Source organism: Triticum aestivum, chromosome 2A (genome assembly GCF_018294505.1).
Source record: "Triticum aestivum cultivar Chinese Spring chromosome 2A, IWGSC CS RefSeq v2.1, whole genome shotgun sequence".
Taxonomy (NCBI): Eukaryota; Viridiplantae; Streptophyta; class Magnoliopsida; order Poales; family Poaceae; genus Triticum; species Triticum aestivum.
Window position 1 is genome coordinate 91,172,936 of NC_057797.1, and position 21,434 is coordinate 91,194,369.

Consider the following 21,434-nt stretch of genomic DNA (forward strand, 5'->3'; position numbering starts at 1 on the left):
ATTTGAAGGAGGGGACGACCGATGTCGGGCACGCGGGGACATCGGCGAAGGCTTTCGTCAGTCGGAGCGGCGGGCTGCGGCCCTGCGCGTCACCGGATTTAGAGGAGGCCTGCGGCCTTGCGGGACGGCTGCGGCCATGCGGGCAGCAGGGTGCGGCCTCCGCGGAGGGCGGCGACCGGCACAGGCTTGAGCCGGGCTAGCTGTGTCGTCGGCAGAGGGGCAGGCGGCGGCCATGGCTCTTCTTCTTCATGCCACCGGATCCCAGGCCCGCTGGCCTCCGATGGTTACTGGCGGCCATCTTCTCACGTGGGCGGCGAACACGGGGCCACGGCCACGCCATTGACCCGATGTTGACCCCCACAACCCCTGTGAGCATGTTTTTCAGGTTTTAATCATAGCAGCATGGCAACAAACGTATATTGATTTTACCATCACAGCAATTTTTTAGATCCTAACGATGGGTAGCATGCTTTTCTAATTGCTTACATGGCAAGTAACTGATTTTTTCTCAACTAACCAGGGCAACATCATTTGCCCTGGAAAATTATTATATCAATTTGACATGGCAATTTTACAAACATTGAATACCTACCATCTTTGTTTTTCTAAATAGTTGCCATGGCAATTTTTGGAATGATTTTGATACGAATTTCCAGAGACCGTGGCATCATACGAAGGATGGCATTTTTAATTAAACACCGTGGCAAAATTTAAATACCCATTTGTCATGGCATTTTTGATTCACATTTGTTGTGTTAATTTACATACTCGGCAATTTTCTCATTCAAAAACATGGAAACTTTAATTGGAATACCATGTCAAATTTTAATACAAATATGTCATGGCGACTAGAAGCTTATATTTGCCATGTTTAAAAAAAATGATGGACCTATTTGATGATGTGGATAGTTTGTATGTCAAGATAAATAAGATAATGGGGAGAATCTCTTAGGTATATAGGATTTGGCAAAATTTGGATTTTGAATATAGCATGGCATTTTTTAACTAATTTAGACCATGTGAATATCTTTAATTAGATCATGAGAAACTTAATTTATGTATTATGGCAAGGTTAGGTCAAGTACGATCGCAAACTTAATTTTTGTACCATGCCAAGCTTATAATTCAAGGAAAATCATGTCGACATGGTCTTTTTTACATTTGTTTGGTAATGTCCACATGGCAAAAAATCACACTAGATGGCAAAATTTCTGTTTTTTGTGTGTGATTGGTGGCAGTTCTTCATGTAATTTTTGCCACGACAAATTTTCTTTTTTTCTTTTCTGTAATGGCAATTTTACCTCTGTTAACACGGAAAATGTAACTACACCGCCGTGGCAAAATCTTCATTTTTATTGCCATGGAAATTTTACTTTTATTTTTGCCATCCCAATTATTACCTTTTTTCGACCATGGCGGATTAACCTTTTATTTGCCATGGCAAATTTATCTCTGTCGACATGGCAAATTTTATTTAACATACATGAAAAATTTACTTTTCGTCACTCGTGGCAAATTTACTTCTATGGAGCATGCCAAGTTTTACTTCATGTTAACGTGGCAAATTTAACTACACCGGCCATGGCAAACTCTTCATTTTTAGCCATGGCAATTTTACTTTTATTTTTGCCAGCCAAATTATTACTTTTTTATTTTTCGACCATGGCAAATTAAACCTTTTTATTTGCCATGGAACATTTATCTCTATTGCCATGGCAATTTTTATTTAACATACATGGCAAATTTACTTTTCGTCAGTCGTGCCAAATTTACTTCTATGGAGCATGCCAAGTTTTACTTCACGTTAACATGGGAAATGTAACTACACTGGCCATGGCAAACTCTTCATTTTTTTTGCCATGGCAATTTTAATTTTATTTTTGCCAGCCAAATTATTACTTTTTTGTTTTTCGGCCATGGCAAATTAAACCTTTTTATTTGCCATGGCAAATTTATCTCTATCGCCATGGCAATTTTTATTTAATATACATGGCAAATTTACTTTTCGCCACTCATGGAAAGTTTACTTCTATGGAGCATGCCATGTTTTATTAATTTTTCCATGGCAATTTTTGCCTTTTGAACTGTTATCTTTTCCAAGAACATGGCAATTTTACTTTTTTTTTTGCCATGGCATTTTTACTTTCATTTTTGCCATGCCAACTTTTCAACCGTGGCGAAATTAAGCTTTTTATTGCCATGGCAAAATTAACCTTTTTATTGCCATGGCAAATTTAATTTTATTGGCACGGCAATTTTTATTTAACATGCATGGCCAATGGCAAATTAACTTTTTACTTGCCATGACAAAAATAACCTTTTTATTGCCATGGTATATTTAACTTTATTGGCACGACAATTTTTATTTAACACACATAGCCAATTTACGTACAGTCACTCATGGCAAATTTACTTCTATCAAGCATGGCAAGTTTTACTTTTATTTTCCATATCAAAAAATTACCTTGCATCGATGGCAAATTTTGCCTTTTTTCCACCGCTCATGTGATATTTTTTGCCATGAACCTTTTTCTTGTGCCATTTGCATAAAAAAGAGATCTTTTTTGAGCATGGCATTTTTTGCTTTTATAAAGATGATGGCATTTTTTTATTTGAAATCATTGGGTATTTTAGTAATACCTTGTTTTCCATTTTCTATCTATCACGACAAGTTTATTTTTGGATCATTTCAATTTTTTCAGAGCATGGCAAATTCTGGCCTTTATTATTCATAGGCAAAAGTGGGCTTATTTTGGTCACTGATTTTTTTGGCCCAAACTGGGCTGCAAAAAGGCCTGCGGCGATTGTGTTCAGGTTGGGCACTTCTCGTCCCGAACGGGAATTCTCGTTCGATCGATGGACTGCCAACTACCGAACGAGGCGTTCGGTGTGGGGTCTCCCAGGACCGAACGTTCGTTCAATATCGACGTCCTTAACGAATGGTCAATAGCAATAGCAATGTGATAGTTTATTCAGGTTTCAACTGCATTAATTAATAAAGAATAAAAATGGTTTTGAGACATAAAGTCGATGTTGTAGGGAAGCTAATCTTATTGCGAATTATTTGGCAAAACACTGCTTTAGATCTAGTGTGTCAGAATTCTGGGATTCTATTGCCCCTGATATTATTCTTTCGCGAATTGTAAACGATATGGCTATGTTTGAGGAATAAAGTTAGCTTATGTTAAAAAAAGACCAAAATGGTTATTTAAGAGCAAGCAGAAAGAAGCGAAAACCTCTTGAATAAAAATTAATAAATATTTTTTGCAAACCAAATCTCAAATAGAGAGGCATGTTTAGCCTACATGTCATGTGAAAACAAATAAGTGCGATATGGGCAAATAAACATGTTTCCCGGGAAAAGGTGAAAATAACATTCATATATATTATAAAAATTGAGGACACCGTGCTACTTACTCGGTTGAAAATGGAATAACCTATTGCATGAAGTTGCAATATGTTCACTCATGAATTCACTAGTAAGGTGCGAAAGCCTTCATGATCATCCTCCCAATGAAAATATGCTAATGTCGGTCACGATTGTTTATATTATGTGAGTTTGGATTATTTATGATGGATTCATGCCTATATATTTATCTGCACCTCATAAACTCGATGACCATGTTCTTACAAGTAGCAGTACTTACTCGGGGACGAACAAGAGTTAATCCTAGAAGAGTTGATGAGTACAAATTTTACTATGTTCGCATACCTCTTTTGTCTGTTTTAGCCAGGATTGCGCCTGCAAAGATATTTTGGGATACAAGAAAAGAACTCCAAGCATATACTGTTAAAATCACATTGATTGACCTGATAAAATTGTACCATAGAAGAGAGAAGAAAAAGGGAGAAGAAAGAAAAAGCAACATAAGGGTCCATGGCGTTTGACAATGCTCAGTACAATCGAGCGCGCTCGTACCACCGGTCGTACCAGCATCACCGCCGCTTGATCTGGTATTTCTTCCCCGTGTGATCGAATCAAGGATCCCACAGCCACCAGAAACCTCTCCAGAACGAAGAACCCTAACCTCCGAAAGGCATTCGGAGGGGGGATCGGCAAGGAGGACACTGCCATCGTCAACACCTCGTAGACACTGCCATCAACCATCTCATCATCATCTTCACCGTCATCCATCTCCATTCATTTGTAATATTGAACCTAGAGGATTCCTACGCGTTTTATTCTGAGCTATCATCCATGTTTGTCACTAAAAGTGCTAGTTATCGACTAGAGGGGCGTGAATTGGCGACTTTTATGAAAGTCTTCAAAACACGGGAGCTTTGAAGACAAACGATAGGAATGAACCTATTGATATGCAGCGGAAGGTAGACTACACTAGACAGGCCATAGTCAAGTAAGCAATAAAGTGAAAGCACGAAGACTATCAGTAGATAGGTAGGAAGGATCGGGATGGAAGACAGTGTGAAGCCAAACAGTAAACAGTCTTCACTCAGTGGAGTCAATCAGATCATACATGTAAGCAATGACTTCACGAAGACAAACTGTAAAGTAAAGGGAAGTGAAGGATAGAACCATTAGCTTGATGAAGACAAGGATTTGGTAGACCAGTTTTAGTTACTATGACAACTGTACGTCTGGTTAGGGAGGCTGAGATTTAACTCAAAAGACCGCGTCTTCACCGTATTCCCCTTGATCTAAGGACACACAATCCTCGCCCAATCACTCTGGTAAGTCTTCAAGGTAGATTTCCAAACCTTCACAGACTTCGTTCACCGGCGATCCACAATGACTCTTGGACGCTCAGAACGCGACGCCTACCCGGCTGGAGGATTCACAGTCCTCAAGTGTAACAAGTCTTCAGATCACGTAGGCGGAAAGACTTCAGTGATGCCTAACACTCTTTGGCTCTGGCTGTTTTGGGCTTTGTCCTCGCAAGGATCTCTCTCTCTCTCTCTCAAATGCTTCGGAGGTGGGTTGCTCTCAAACGACAGAAGCCGTGCACTAGCTCTGAGCAGCCACCAATTTATGGTGTAGGGGGTGGGCTATTTATAGCGAGGAGGCAACCCGACCTGGTTTGTCCAAAATAACCCTGGGTCACTAAGGAACTGACACGTGTCCAACGGTCAGATTTCAAACACACGCGACAGCTTGACTTGGGTTACAAGTAAAGCTGACTCATCCAACTCTGGATAAGATTTACTCTCATTCTCTTCGCTCGAAGATATAGGATTTGGTTGAGCATCACATCAGTCACTCTGACTTTGTTCACTTGGACCCCACTTAACAGTACGGTGGTTCCTATGACTCAACAAAGAAGAAAAGGAAACTACGAAACAACTATGTCTTCTCATTCCATAGTCTTCATGTGAATGTCTTCTCATGTCATAATCTTCACTGTGAATATCTTCACAATCCACCATTGTCTTCAATGTCTTCACACATTTTTAGGGGTCATCTATGGTAGGTAAACCGAATCAATATGAGACTACTACCTGTGTTATCCTGCAATTCTCACAAACACATTAGTCCCTCAACCAAGTTTGTCGTCAATACTCCAAAACCAACTAAGGGTGGCACTAGATGCACTTACAATCTCCCCTTTTTTGGTGATTGATGACAAACCGGTTGAAGTTTTCAACGGGGATAAAAGTATGTGAAAGTTCAAGAACTAATGTGTTGTCTTCATAAGTAGCAAAGGCTCTCCCTGAAGATGCGCATATAAGAAGTTTGCTTTTGAATGCAGATGCACATGGCAGGTTTTGCTTTGTGGAGACCCTCTTTAGCTTATGAAGACAATTCATCATGCATATAAAGGGATAACAAAGATAATGACATGCATAATGAAAGATGGACGTCTGCGGAATGGCTTCATGCGGAATTTATCATCGCATCACAAGGTAGCAGAATAAAGTAGCAGACGACCATCGAGTTTAAGTGTTACAACTCAAAGAACCAAATGTTTCAAAAGACAAGAGTTGTAAAGACTTAGCAAAAATAAAGCAACCACCCATAAGGACCCGCTTGAAGACTATCAACTCCTATGCTTCTCCCCCCTTTTTGTCAGTAATAACCAAAAAGGTTGGAAGACATAGAGCATCTACTCATTCCCATCAGGAGTAGATGAAGGAGCAGGGTCGACGTTGGAGTTTGGTGGTGCAGACGGGCCTGATGCAGTGTCGAGATGCAGAGAAGCCATGGGTGGTGAAGTGGCATCGTCTTCTTCATCGATGACTCTTGCAACAATAGTTGCAGCCGAAGATGAACGCTCAGAATCTTCAATTGAGGGAGTGCGGCATCAGCTTGCATTTTGGGGAGGCCTGGAATCAAACTTGAAGCCCTCAGTGAAGCCATCTTCGCGAAGATCGTCTTCAAAGCATGTAAGTGCATCTAGTGCCACCCCTAGTTGGTTTTGGAGTATTGACAACAAACTTGGTTGAGGGACTAATGTGTTTGTGAGAATTGTAGGATAACATAGGTAGTAGTCCCATACTGATTCAGTTTATCTACCAGAGATGACCCCTAAAAATGTGTGAAGACATTGAAGATAATGGTGGTCTGTGAAGATACTCACATTGAAGACTATGACATGAGAAGACATCGCATGAAGACTATAGAGTACGAAGACATCGTTGTTTCGTAGTTTCCTTTTCTTCTTTGTTGAGTCATAGGAACCACTGTACTGTTAAGTGGGGTCCAAGTGAACAAAGTCAGAGTGACTGATGTGATGCTCAACCAAATCCTATGTCTTCGAGCGAAGACAATGAGAGCAAATCTTATCCAGAGCTGGATGAGTCAGCTTTACTTGTAGCCCAAGTCAAGCTGTCACGTGCGTTTGAAATCTAACCGTTGGACACGTGTCAGTTCCTTAGTGACCCAGGGTCATTTCAGACAAATCAGGTCGGGTTGCCTCCTGGCTATAAATAGCCCACCCCCTACACCATAAATTGGTGGTTGATCAGAGTTAGTGCATGACTTTTGTCGTTTGGGAGCAACCCACCTCCGAAGCATTTGATAGAGAGAGATCCTTGCGAGGACAAAGCCCAAAACACCTAGAGCCAAAGTGTGTTAGGCATCACTGAAGTCTTTTTGTCCCCGTGACCTGAAGACTTGTTACACTTGAGGACTGTGAATCCTCCAGCCGGGTAGGCGTCGCGTTCTGAGCGTCCAAGAGTCATTGTGGATCGCCGGTGAACAAAGTCTGTGAAGGTTTGGAAATCTACCTTGAAGACTTACCAGAGTGATTGGGCGAGGACTGTGTGTCCTTAGATCAAGGGGAATAAGGTGAAGACGCGGTCTTTTGAGTTAAATCTCAGCCTCCGTAACCAGACGTACAGTTGTCATAGTAACTAAAACTGGTCTACCAAATCCTTGTCTTCATCAAGCTAATGGTTCTATCCTTCACTTCCCTTTACTTTACAGTTTGTCCTCATGAAGTCATTGCATGCCTGTATGATCTGATTGACTTCACTGAGTGAAGACTCTTTATTTTTTTGGTTTCATACTATCTTCCATCCTGATCCATACTACCTAGCTGCTAATAGTCTTCGTGTTTTCACTTTATTGCTTACTTGACTATGGATTGCCTAGTGTAGTCTACCTTCCGCTACATATCAATAGGTTCATTTCTATCGTTTGTCTTCAAAGTCCCCGTGTTTTGAAGACTTTCATAAAAATCGTCTATTCACCCCCCTCTAGTCGATAACTAGCACTTTCAATTTGTATCAGAGCAAGGTGCTCCCTTGTTCTATGTGATTCGGTTTAACCACCTAGAGTTTTAGCTATGTCGACTGCATGGATAATCAAAGTCTCCGCTGCGTGCCCTGTCTTCGATGGCACTGATTACCCCTACTGGAATAATAAGATGTGCATGCATCTTGAAGCCAGTGACATTGACCTCTGGTATGCCATCAAGAATGGCGTTCCCAAGGTCGGTGAAGGTGTCACTGCTACTGATGTCAAGAGGTTCATTCAACTGGACTCGACTGCCAAGAACATCATCTGTGGTCATCTGACCAAAGGACGGTATGGTCGTGTGAGTGTTCTGGAAATTGCGAAGCTAGTCTGGGACTGGCTCTCCAAGGTCAACGAAGGCGTCTCAACCTAGAGAGACTCAAGGATCAGTGTTCTTCACAACCTTTTCAACCGCTTCAAGAGAAATGACAATGAGAATGTCCAGCTCACATTTGATCGCCTCACTGATATCACAAATGAGCTTCGCGCACTCGGCACCACGGAGATCACCAAGCACGAAATCATCAAGACACTTCTGAGATCGCTTGACAGCTCATTCGACACCTTGGCCCTGATGATTCAAGAATGCCCTAACTTCAAGACTCTCGATCCGTCTGACATACTTGAGAGGCTCAACACACATGAGTTCCAGCAAGCTGAGAAAAGAGACATCTATGGTCCCAACTATGGCCGAACTCGCGCTTTGAAGGCAAAAGTTGTTTCCTCATCTGAAGAAGAATCTGACTGCAGAGGACCCTGAAGACATTGGTAAGGAGCTTGCTATGCTTGTGAAGAAGCTCCATAGGTTCACCAAGAAGAAAGACTTTAGAAAGTCCTCAAGATCCAACTCAAGAAACGATGAAGCTTCCTCACATGACTACAAGAAGAGAACATGCCACAAGTGTAAGAAACCTGGTCACTACATCTCTGAGTGTCCTCAGTGGGATAATGAGACCAAGAAGAAGAAGAAGAGCAAGGAATATGATTTTGATGATAAGAAGAAGAAGAAATCCTCAAAGTCTTCTTCCAAGTCTTCGTCGAGGTCTTCATCACACAGGAAGAGCTCATCCAGCAAGGCTCATGCGTTTGTTCGCAAGGAGATGGATTCAGAGGAGGAGTCTGCATCTGAGGAGGCAGAGGTGGAGTCTGAAGAGGAATCTGATTCAGGCGTGGCAAGCCTGGCTCTAGCTTCAGCGTATGTCGCCAAGTCCATCTTCGACACTGAAGACAATGGCTTCGTCACCAACACTAATGCTAATGATGAGGATGACTCTGCTCCTACCTACTGCTTCATGGCACGTGGTGCCAAGGTAAACTCACGCGATGCTTACTTTCAAACTTCAAGTGAAGATGACTCTAAATGTGAATCTAAACCTAGCTACAAAACACCTGCTAAAATTGCAACAGAACAACAAAATGCCATGGAACATATTCAAAAGTTGCTAGACAAAAGCGATGACCTGTTGGACGCGGAAATGACTCGAACTCAATCCTTAATTGAAGACATTAAAAATCTTCACGTTAAGTATGAGGAACTTGAAGGTCGTCATAATACGTGATGTCTACTACACAACCTTCTTCTTGTAGACATTGTTGGGCCTCCAAGTGCAGAGGTTTGTAGGACAGTAGCAAATTTCCCTCAAGTGGATGACCTAAGGTTTATCAATCTGTGGGAGGCGTAGGATGAAGATGGTCTCTCTTAAGCAACCCTGCAACCAAATAACAAAGAGTCTCTTGTGTCCCCAACACACCTGATACGTCTCCAACGTATCTATAATTTTTTATTGTTCCATGCTATTATATTATCCATCTAGGATGTTTTATATGCATTTATATGCTATTTTATATGATTTTTGGGACTAACCTATTAACCTAGAGGCCAGTGCCAGTTTCTGTTTTTCCTTGTTTTTGAGTATTGCAGAAGAGGAAAACCAAACGGAGTCCAATTGACCTGAAACTTGACGGAGCTTATTTTTGGACCAGAAGAAGGCCATGGAGTAAAAGAGTTGGGCCAGAAGAGTCCCGGGCTGCCCACGAGGGTGGGGGGTGCGTCCACCCCCCTGGGCGCGCCTCCCTGCCTCGTGGGCATCCCAAAGACCCCCTTGACTTGTTCTCGACACCAAAACCTCTTATATATACAGAAACTTCCAGAAAGAAACCTAGATCAGGAGTTCTGCCTCCAGAAGCCACCGAAAACCAATCTAGACCCGTTCCGGCACCCTGCCGGAGGGGGAATCCCGCTTCGGTGGCCATCTTCATCATCCCGGCGCTCTCCATGATGAGGAGGGAGTAGTTCACCCTCGGGGCTGAGGGTATGTACCAGTAGCTATGTGTTTGATCTCTCTCTCTCTCGTGTTCTTGAGTCGGCATGATCTTGATGTATCGCGAGCTTTGCTATTAGAGTTGGATCTTATGATGTTTCTCCCCTTCTACTCTCTTGTGATGAATTGAGTTTTCCCTTTGAAGTTATCTTATCGGATTGAGTCTTTAAGGATTTGAGAACACTTGATGTATGTCTTGCATGTGCTTATCTGTGGTGACAATGGGATATCACGTGATCCACTTGATGTATGTTTTGGTGATCAACTTGCGAGTTCCGTGACCTCGTGAACTTATGCATAGGGGTTGGCACACGTTTTAGTCTTGACTCTCCGGTAGAAACTTTGGGGCACTCTTTGAAGTTCTTTGTGTTGGTTGAATAGATGAATCTGAGATTGTGTGATGCATATCGTATAATCATACCCACGAATACTTGAGGTGACATTGGAGTATCTAGGTGACATTAGGGTTTTGGTTGATTTGCATCTTAAGGTGTTATTTTACTTTGAACTCTAGGGCTGTTTGTGACACTTACAGGAATAGCCCAACGGATTGATTGGAAAGAATAACTTTGAGGTGGTTTCCGATACGTCCATTTTGCATCATGCTTTTATATCGATATTTATTGCATTATGGGCTGTTATTACACATTATGTCACAATACTTATGCCTATTCTCTCTTATTTTACAAGGTTTACATAAAGAGGGAGAATGCCGGCAGCTAGGATTCTGGGCTGGAAAAGGGGCAAATATTAGAGACCTATTCCGCACAGCTCCATAAGTCCTGAAACTTCACGGAAGATGTTTTCCAAATATATAAAAATACTGAGAGCCAGAACTTCACCAGGGGGCCACACCCTGCCCACGAGGGTGGGGGGCACGCCCTACCCCCTGGGCGCGCCCCCTAGCTCGTGGGCCCCCTGGTGGCCCTCTGGTGGCCATCTTCTGCTATATGGAGTCTTTCGATGGGAAAAAAATCATAAGCCATCTTCTCGGACGAAACTCCGCCGCCACGAGGCAGAACCAATCTAGGGCTCTGGCGGAGCTGTTCTGCCGGGGAAACTTCCCTCCCGGAGGGGGAAATCATCGCCATCGTCATCACCAACGCTCCTCTCACCGGGAGAGGGCAATCTCCATCAACATCTTCATCAGCACCATCTCATCTCAAAACCCTAGTTCATCTCTTGTATCCAATTCTTGTCTTCAAGTCCGGGATTGATGCTAGTAGGTTGCTAGTAGTGTTAATTACTCCTTGTAGTTGATGCTAGTTGGTTTAATTGGTGGAAGATCATATGTTCAGATCCTATATGCATATTAATACCCCTCTGATTATGAACATGTTTATGCTTTGTGAGTAGTTACTTTTGTTCCTGAGGACATGGGAGAAGTCTTGATATTAGTAGTCATGTGAATTTGGTATTCGTTCGATATTTTGATGAGATGTATGTTGTCTCTCCTCTAGTGGTGTTATGTGAACGTCGACTACATGACAGTTCACCATTATTTGGGCCTAGAGGAAGGCATTGGGAAGTAATAAGTAGATGCTGGGTTGCTATAGTGATAGAAGCTTAAACCCTAGTTTATGCGTTGCTTCGTAAGGGGATGAGTTGGATCCATATGTTCCATGCTATGCTTAGGTTTACCTTAATACTTTTATTGTAGTTGCGGATGCTTGCAATAGAGGTTAATCATAAGTGGGATGCTTGTCCAAGTAAGGGCAGTACCCAAGCACCGGTCCACCCACATACCAAATTATCAAAGTACCAAACGCGAATAATATGAACGTGATGAAAACTAGCTTGACAATATTCCCATGTGTCCTCGGGAGCGCTTTACATCTTATAAGAGTTTGTCCAGGCTTGTCCTTTGCTACAAAAAGGATTGGGCCACCTTGCTGCACCTTATTTACTTTTGTTACTTGTTGCTCGTTACAAATTATCTTATCACAAAACAATCTGTTACCACTTATTTCAGTACTTGCAGAGAATACCTTGCTGGAAACCGCTTATCATTTCCTTCTGCTCCTCGTTGGGTTCGACACTCTTACTTATCGAAAGGACTACGATAGATACCCTATACTTGTGGGTCATCAAGACTCTTTTCCGGCGCCGTTGCCGGGGAGTGAAGCGCCTTTGGTAGGTGGAATTTGGTAAGGAAAAATTTATATAGTGTGCTGAAATTTAATGTCACTTGTTACCATGGAAAGTAATCCTCTGAGGGGCTTGTTCGGGGTATCTTCACCCCGACCAGTAGAGCAAAGAGTCGCTCCTCAACCTACTGAAAATGAAAATGAAAATGCTTGCTTTGAAGTTCCTTCAGGTATGATAGAAAAACTGCTAGCTAATCCTCTTTTAGGAGATGGAACAAAACATCCCGATGAACATCTGATATATGTGGATGAAGTTTGTGGATTATTTAAGCTTGCAGGTGTATCCGGAGATGTTGTTAAGAAGAAGGTCTTTCCCTTATCTTTGAGGGGAGATGCATCGACATGGTATAGGCTATGTGATGATATGAGGTCTTGGAATTACAAACGATTGAAATTGGAATTTCATCAGAATTTTTATCCTATGCATCTTGTTCATCGTGATCGCAATGACATATATAATTTTTGGCCTCGCGAAGGAGAAAGCATCGCTCAAGCTTGGGGGAGGCTTAAATCAATGTTATATTCATGCCCCAATCATTAGCTCTCAAGAGAAATGATTATTCAAAAATTTTATGCTCGACTTTCTGGTAACAATCGCACCATGCTCGATACTTCTTGTGCTGGCTCTTTTATGATGAAGACTATTGAATTCAAATGGTATTTATTGGAAAGAATTAAACGCAACTCTGAAGATTGGGACCTCGACAATGGTAAGGAGTCATGTATGACACCTAGTTTTCATTGTGTTAAATCTTTTATAGATACCGGTATTTTTCGTAAATTTAGCACTAAATATGGACTTGACTCTGAGATAGTAGCTTCTTTCTGTGAATCTTTTGCTTCTTATGTTGATCTCCCCAAGGAGAAGTGGTTTAAATATCATCCTCCCATAGAAGTAAAAGTAGCTGCACCTATTAAAGTTGAAGAAAAGACTATTACTTATAATGGTCCTATTGTTCCTACTTCTTATGTTGAGAAACCACCTTTCCCTGTTAGGATAAAGGATCATGCTAAAGCTTCAACTGTAGTTCGTAAAAGCAATATTAAAACATATACACCATGTCGTGGAATTGTCACGGCAGATGTCCTTAGTGTCAGGACTTAGTCGCGAGGCCAACGCATCTGTGTGGTATCTTGAGAGGGGTTGAGCGGGACGAGAGATGCGATGTTTTACCCAGGTTCGGCCCCTCACGGTGGAGGTAAAAGCCTACATCCTGCTTCATTGATATTGATGATGATGATCACGGTTACAAGAGTGCTCTATCTTGAGAGCTATTGTCTAAACCTAACTTGTCCAACTCGTGGAACTTGTGAATCTTGTCCCCTTTTGGGGAGCCCTGCCCCTCCTTATATATGTTGAAGGGGCGGTTTACATGTAGAGTCCTATTAGGATTAGGACTAGTCTACCTCTAATACAAACCGGATACAAGTCCAGGTCTTAGCTCCTTGTAAGATAATGTTCCTCATGCCTTTCCTCTTAAACCGGCCCACCATTAAACGTGAACCGGCCTTCTGGGCTTTGAGCCTTGTCATCCATTGATCCCGCACGCCGGATCACCAGTGAGTCATAATGACCAGGTGGGTTGCTTGTGAACCGCCAGGTCAGGGCGGGTCGCCAGTAACTCGCCAAGTGTCAGCGGGGTCTTCAGATAAACTGCCAAGTCCGGCCGGGTTAACTTCCGGCCGGTTTACACTGCGGGGTATATCCCCGACATTAGCCCCCAAGTTTAGCTTGGATTTATTCATGGTAAACTTATGCTGCAAAATAAACACAAGAACAAATTTGACAGGTTATGCTTCGGGTTAGAAATTTTTGTAAACCGGTACCTGATCATCCTTAAGTCCTTGTTATTTCCTCCTTCTGGGAAATCCAGGTCAATAGACCAGTTTCATAATCAATTTGCCGACATCGGTTTGTCACCGAGAAATATTGTGAAGAATAACTCCTCCCAAAGCGCCGGTTTAAGAAATATGGGTCTGAAAATACTTATCTGATATTTAGCCGGTTTGAAGATGTAAAACTTGCCAGTTTAATATTACCAAAATGGCCGGTTTATAAATATTGATGGCACCAGGTCATAATTGTTGTCAACACCGGGTCATGTAATTGATCTTCCTGATTTGCTCAAAACTGATAAAATGAAGATGTTCCTCCTTTATATGCATAATACCTGTACCCCCAAGTCTTAAGAGGAGAACATAGTGATAACTTAAGACTTGCTCCAGTAAGTGTTTCAACCTTGAAGAAATCCGGTTTGTTCATCTCAATCATATAAACTGAATACTCCATATATGTAGCCCCCAAGTGCCGATTTGTCATGCTTGCAGCAACCTGGGACTTGTAATTGCTTATAAAAACTTCAATCAGTGTAGCCCCCAAGGGCCGGGTCATTATGCAATAATTAGCAGGGACTTTATAAATATAATCATGTAGACTTGAGCAGTGATGTGTAGCCCCCAAGGGCTGGCTTAGTAAGATAATACTGAACCGGGACTTGATATATACTTCCAATGAAAATAACATCTTATAATGTAGCTTCCATCGTAGGGCTTGAACCCACGTCCACAAGGTTAAGAGTTTTGTGCTTTACCAACTGAGCAATGAATCCTTCAATATTATGGACGAAAACTTGTGTACCTTGAATTGTTGACAGGAGCAATTGGTAGCCCCCAAGGGCCGGCTCATTATAATATGATGAGTCGGGTCTTCAGTAAGACTAAAAATGACTTGGCATTAGCCCCCAAGTGTTGTGATGCATGCTTGCAGCGACATGAGACTTGCGTGTAATCTCGATTTGAATAATGTAGCCCCCAAGTGCCGGGTTGTAAGCCTGCAGCGACTCGGGACTATTCCTTCCATTGTAGAATAAATCATATCCTTTGATAAAATAATAACCATTGTGCTAAAGCGACTTTGAAAACTCAATAATACCAGTTATTAATAACCAAAAAAATCCAGCCATGTTGGCTATTCAAGATAATATAATCCGGTATGAAAACCTTATTCATTCAATATCATAATGAAAATCCAGCCAAGTTTGGCTATTTGAATAATATAACCCAATGATTTATAAGCGCATGATTCCAATAGCGCAATCCAAATATATACTGGCGACTTATTGTCCAAAGCCAGGCCGGTTTAATAAACACCGGATCATACTACCAGTTTAATAAACACCGGTGATCATGCTTTATTCAACCTGTTTCTGCATACAACAAGTTTAAAGTGTCCTGGCGGTTTACCGCCGGACGGGTCATAATGCCCAACATATACCCTGGGTTTATAACCAAGGCTGCATTTAGAATAATCAAATATGAAATATATCATACCTGTGACATTGAATCACATCGTTGGTTTTACCAACTTTTTGTAGTAAGGGTGATAACCCAAACCTTGAGTACTGATAACTCCTTCCATATTGAGCCAGTTTATGATAAAACCGTGTCGGGTTATAATAAACACCGTGTTACTCCATAAGAGGATGTTAACAACAAGGATCAAACCGGGCAAATAGTCTCCGGATTGACGTGAACTGTGTTCCTTCAATTGATTGGTTGAAAACTTTGTCGGTTTAGAAAACGCAATAAAAAGAAAGAAAATCTCTTTCAAAGAAAAGTGTGAAGCAAAGGCAATGACAAAACCATTTGCAAAAAAAGGTTTATTTAAGCTGATCAAATGGCGTTACCATGGCCGAACACGACCAAGCTCCCGTTAGGTGTAACTATGGTTCTAGTCAGCCAAGTCCCCAAATGAAACCGTGGCATTTATGCCGATCAAGTGGCATGACAATGGTTCGGGTTCGACCAAGCCCCCAAGTGATTCTGTGGCCTTAGGCCGATCAAGAGGCATGACTGGTTCAGACGTGACCAAGTCCCCAAGTGATCTGGTGGCTCTCGCCTATCAAGAGGTATTGTATTGGTTCGGACACGACCAAACCCCCAAGTGATATAATATGATGCTTTTAAAAAGCTAACTCAAGGGGTAAACCGGAGGCCGCTTTAGAACAACTCCGTGTAACCACACATGATGTAAAAGAACAGAGACCCCGCTTTATGAAACAGAAGCCCCCATGTGATCAATAATATGTCAGGCCAGTAAGGCGGGATACCCATGTTCGAACCGCGCATCGTGGTAGTAGGTCCTATTTGGTAATTTTTAACTTTTTGCAAGAGATAAATTCTTCTTGAACCGGGATCTTGAACCGGATATTGAGAGCTTCAAAGCTTTGTGGGAGACATCTTTCCCTTGAACCAGATTGTAAAGCAGAGTCATTTCTGACGGCCTTTAAACTTTCATCAGTATAACAGTAGCCTCCGGGACCGGGTTATCCTTCCCTCCATCATCCTGGGGTTCTTAAATTTGCTGAAACTGGCAAGATTCGCTGAGTCATGTCATCGTAGCCCCCGAGTCTCAAAGGTTACTCGAGGAGTTGGCTTGAGGCTCTCCATATTTGACCGTGATATAAACCGGCATAACTTGTATATCATTGGCGTTGATAGCACGATGTGAATCCGTAGAAGGTTGAGGTGACTGCGGCGGGTTGTAAATGATCCCATATGACTGTGTCAGCAACTCGGCTAATTGTTCCTTCCAACTGGCGATTTGAAGTTAATCAAAACTGTAGTGGCGGCGACTTGTGCGCCCATCCATTGAACCATCCAGTGCAAACGGCGGTTGATGATAATTTGTCTCCAATTTGAAAGAAAACCGGGCTACCCAAACTGTGACTTGCTCATACCCAATAAACAGCTCATGCAGACAGGTGCGGCCCGATATGTTGATGTAGACCAGGCCGCGGGGGCGGACGACAAAGATGACCGCAGCATCACAGGCGGCACAGGCAGATGAGTCGGCCGCAGCGTTGTAAGCCGGTGCGGACGAGGAGAGTCGGCACTGGTGTTCTAAACCGGTGCGGACACATGAACCGGCCACGGGCATTGTAAACCGGCGCAGATGGAGAGTTGGCCGCGGGCATTTGTAAACCAGCGCGAACGGAGAGTTGGCCGCGGGCATTGTAACCCGGCGTGATCGATCGTCGGTGTAGACAGACGCCAGCAATGTGCTCTCCGTATCTGTGGCACGGTAGCCACTCTTATAATGAGTAATTTTCCTGCACAAAGATCACAAACGAGAGTAATTGTTCTCGAAAGAATGAAAAAATATCATAAAAATTGATCGGATGGATTTCACCTGATTCGTTTGGATGATGGACGATCAGTACGTGGCATCCGTAGATAATTTTGCAGAGACCCGCGGCGGCGGCTCAATCAACCCGAAGCAGCGGAGGCGGCTCAACATGAGGTCCACGCGAGGTGGCGGCGGCACGATAGATAGCGCGGGGTGTCTCTCCAGCAGCAAGACGGCTCAGGAAAGGCGGCTCGCGAACTACGGCGACGGGTCGGAAATAGCAGCTCGAGCAGTGTGAAGCCGGCAACTTAAAACAACGCCGCGGTAGCTCTTGAATAGCGCTATAGCAGAGGCGGGGGCAAGGTTGCTCTTGCATGCATATTCCCATCAATCTTATCCGACCCAATGGATCTTTTCTTTACCTTGCTAATGATGTTATATTCCTTCCTATGCATATGCTCTGTACGTGTCCATCTCTTCAATTTTGTGGAGCAACAACTTGTAACTTTCTTTCTGAAAAAACAGCGGCAGAAGCAGATTAATGTGGTAGCCGGTGAAGACAGTTCGGCACGGGACCACAACATAGCCCGGACGGTGGCCCCATACAACGGCGAGGCCATGATTTACTTTATACGGTAATCCATACTACTCCAGGGAGACACCTTTCTGATGGATTTGACATCGACCCGAAGTACTAGGATTTGCTGGCATACGTACAGACCAAGTGATTTGGCAAGTTAAAGTTGAACCTAATATTGCTATTGTTAAAGATCTCTTGTCTGATAATATAGATGGGCATGTTATTTATTTCTGTAATGAAACTGCTAGAATTGCTAAACCCTGTGATAAAGATAAACCTAGACCTGTGGTAGGCATGCCTGTTATTTCTGTTAAAATAGGAGATCATTGTTATCATGGTTTATGTGATATGCGTGCTAGTGCTAGTGCAATACCTTATTCTTTATACCAAGAAGTTATGCATGACATTGCACCTGCTGAGATGGAAGGTATTGATGTCACAATTAAACTTGCCAATAGGGATACTATTTCACCAATGGGAATTGTTAGAGATGTCGAAGTATTGTGTGGGAAAACTAAATATCCTGCTGATTTTCTTGTTCTTGGTTCCCCACAAGATAGCTTTTGTCCCATTATATTTGGTAGACCCTTCTTAAATACTGTTAATGCTACCATAGATTGCAAAAGAGATGTTGCTACTATCGGTTTAGATGATATGGCTCATGAATTTATTTTTTCTAAATTTAGTAGACAACACCGAGAAGAAGAATTACCTAGTAAGGATGAAATTATTGGTCTTGCTTCTATTGCCGTACCTCCTAGTGATCCTTTAGAACAATACTTGCTAGACCATGAAAATGATATGTTTGTGAATGAAAGAAGGGAATTAGATGAAGTATTCTTTAAACAAGAGCCTATTCTGAAAAACAATTTACCTGTTGAAATCCTAGGGGATCCTCCTCCACCCAAGGGTGATCCCATGTTTGAGATTAAACTGTTACCTAATACTCTTAAATATGCTTATCTTGATGAGAAAAAGATATATCCTATTATTATTTGTGCTAACCTTTCAGAACATGAAGAAGAGAGATTATTGAAAACTCTGAAGAAGCACCGTGCTGCTATTGGGTATACTCTTGATGATCTTAAGGGCATTAGTCCCACTCTATGTCAACATAAAATTAATTTAGAAGAAGATGCTAAACCAGTTCATGATCATCAACGCCGGCTGAATCCTAAAATGAAAGAAGTGGTAAGAAAGGAGATAGTAAAGCTCCTTGAGGCAGGTATAATTTATCCCGTTGGTGATAGTCAGTGGGTAAGCCTTGTCCATTGTGTCCCTAAGAAGGGAGGTATTACTGTTTTTCCTAATGATAAAGATGAATTGATTCCTCAAAGAATTATTACAGGTTATAGGATGGTAATTGATTTCCGCAAATTAAATAAGGCTACTAAAAAAGATCATTACCCCTTACCTTTTATCGATCAAATGCTAGAAATATTGTCCAAACATACACATTTTTGCTTTCTAGATGGTTATTCTGGTTTCTCTCAAATACCCGTGTCAGCCAAAGATCAATCGAAGACTACTTTTACATGCCCTTTTGGTACTTTTGCTTATAGACGTATGCCTTTTGGTTTATGTAATGCACCTGCTACCTTTCAAAGATGCATGATGGCTATATTCTCTGACTTTTGTGAAAAGATTTGTGAGGTTTTCATGGACGACTTTTCCGTCTATGGATCTTCTTTTGATGATTGCTTGAGCAACCTTGATCGAGTTTTGCAGAGATGTGAAGAAACTAATCTTGTCTTGAATTGGGAAAAGTGCCACTTTGTGGTTAATGAAGGTATTGTCTTGGTGCATAAAGTTTCTGAAAGAGGTATTGAAGTTGATAAAGCCAAGGTTGATGCTATTGAAAAGATGCCATGTCCCAAGGACATCAAAGGTATAAGAAGTTTCCTTGGTCATGCCGGTTTTTATAGGAGGTTCATTAAGGACTTCTCAAAAATCTCTTGGCCTCTGACTAATTTATTACAAAAAGATATACCATTTGTCTTTGATGATGACTGTGTAGAAGCATTTGAAATACTTAAGAAAGCATTGATTTCTGCACCTATTGTTCAACCACCTGATTGGAATTTACCCTTTGAAATTATGTGTGATGCTAGTGATTATGATGTAGGTGTTGTTCTAGGACAAAGAGTTGATAAGAAACTAAATGTTATTCAATATGCTAGTAAAACTCTAGACAATGCTCAAAGAAATTATGCTACTACTGAAAAAGAATTCTTAGTAGTTGTATTTGCTTGTGATAAGTTTAGACCTTACATTGTTGATTCTAAAGTAACTATTCACACTGATCATGCTACTATTAAATATCTTATGGAAAAGAAAGATGCTAAACCTAGACTTATTAGATGGGTTCTCTTGCTACAAGAATTTGATTTGCATATTGTTGATAGAAAAGGAGCTGAGAACCCCGTTGTAGACAACTTGTCTAGGTTAGAAAATGTGCTTGATGACCCACTACCTATTGATGATAGCTTTCCTGCTGAGCAATTAAATGTCATAAATGCTTCCCATACTACTCCATGGTATGCTGATTATGCTAATTACATTATTGCTATGTTTATACCACCTAGTTTCACATACCAGCAAAAGAAAAGGTTCTTCTATAATTTGAGGCATTACTTTTGGGATGACCCTCATCTTTATAAAGAAGGAGTAGATGGTGTTATTAGACGTTGTGTACCTGAGCATGAACAGGAACAGATCCTATGCAAATGTCACTCCGAAGCTTATGGAGGACACCATGCTGGAGATAGAACTATACATAAGGTACTGCAATCTGGTTTTTATTGGCCTACTCTCTTCAAGGATGCTCGTCTTATCTTGTGATGAATGTCAAAGAATTGGTAACATTAGTAGACGTCAAGAAATGCCTATGAATTATTCACTTGTTATTGAACCATTTGATGTTTGGGGCTTTGACTCGATGGGACCTTTTCCTTCCTCTAATGGTTATACACATATTTTAGTTGCTGTTGATTATGTTACTAAGTGGGTAGAAGCTATTCCAACTAGTAGTGCTGATCATAACACTTCTATTAAAATGCTTAAAGAAGTTATTTTTCCAAGATTTGGAGTCCCTAGATATTTAATGACTGATGGTGGTTCACATTTTATTCATGGTGTTTTCCGTAAAATGCTTGCTAAATATGATGTTAATCATAGAATTGCATCTCCTTATCACCCTCAGTCTAGTGGCCAAGTAGAATTGAGTAATAGAGAACTCAAATTAATTTTGCAAAAGACTGTTAATAGGTCCAGAAAGAATTGGTCCAAGAAACTTGATGATGCATTATGGGCCTATAGAACTGCATATAAAAATCCTATGGGTATGTCTCCGTATAAAATGGTCTATGGAAAAGCATGTCACTTACCTCTCGAACTAGAACACAAGGCTTATTGGGCTATTAAAGAACTTAATTATGATTTTAAACTTGCCGGTGAGAAGAGGTTATTTGATATTAGCTCACTTGATGAATGGAGAACCCAAGCCTACGAAAATGCCAAGTTGTTTAAAGAAAAAGTTAAAAGATGGCATGACAAAAGGATACAA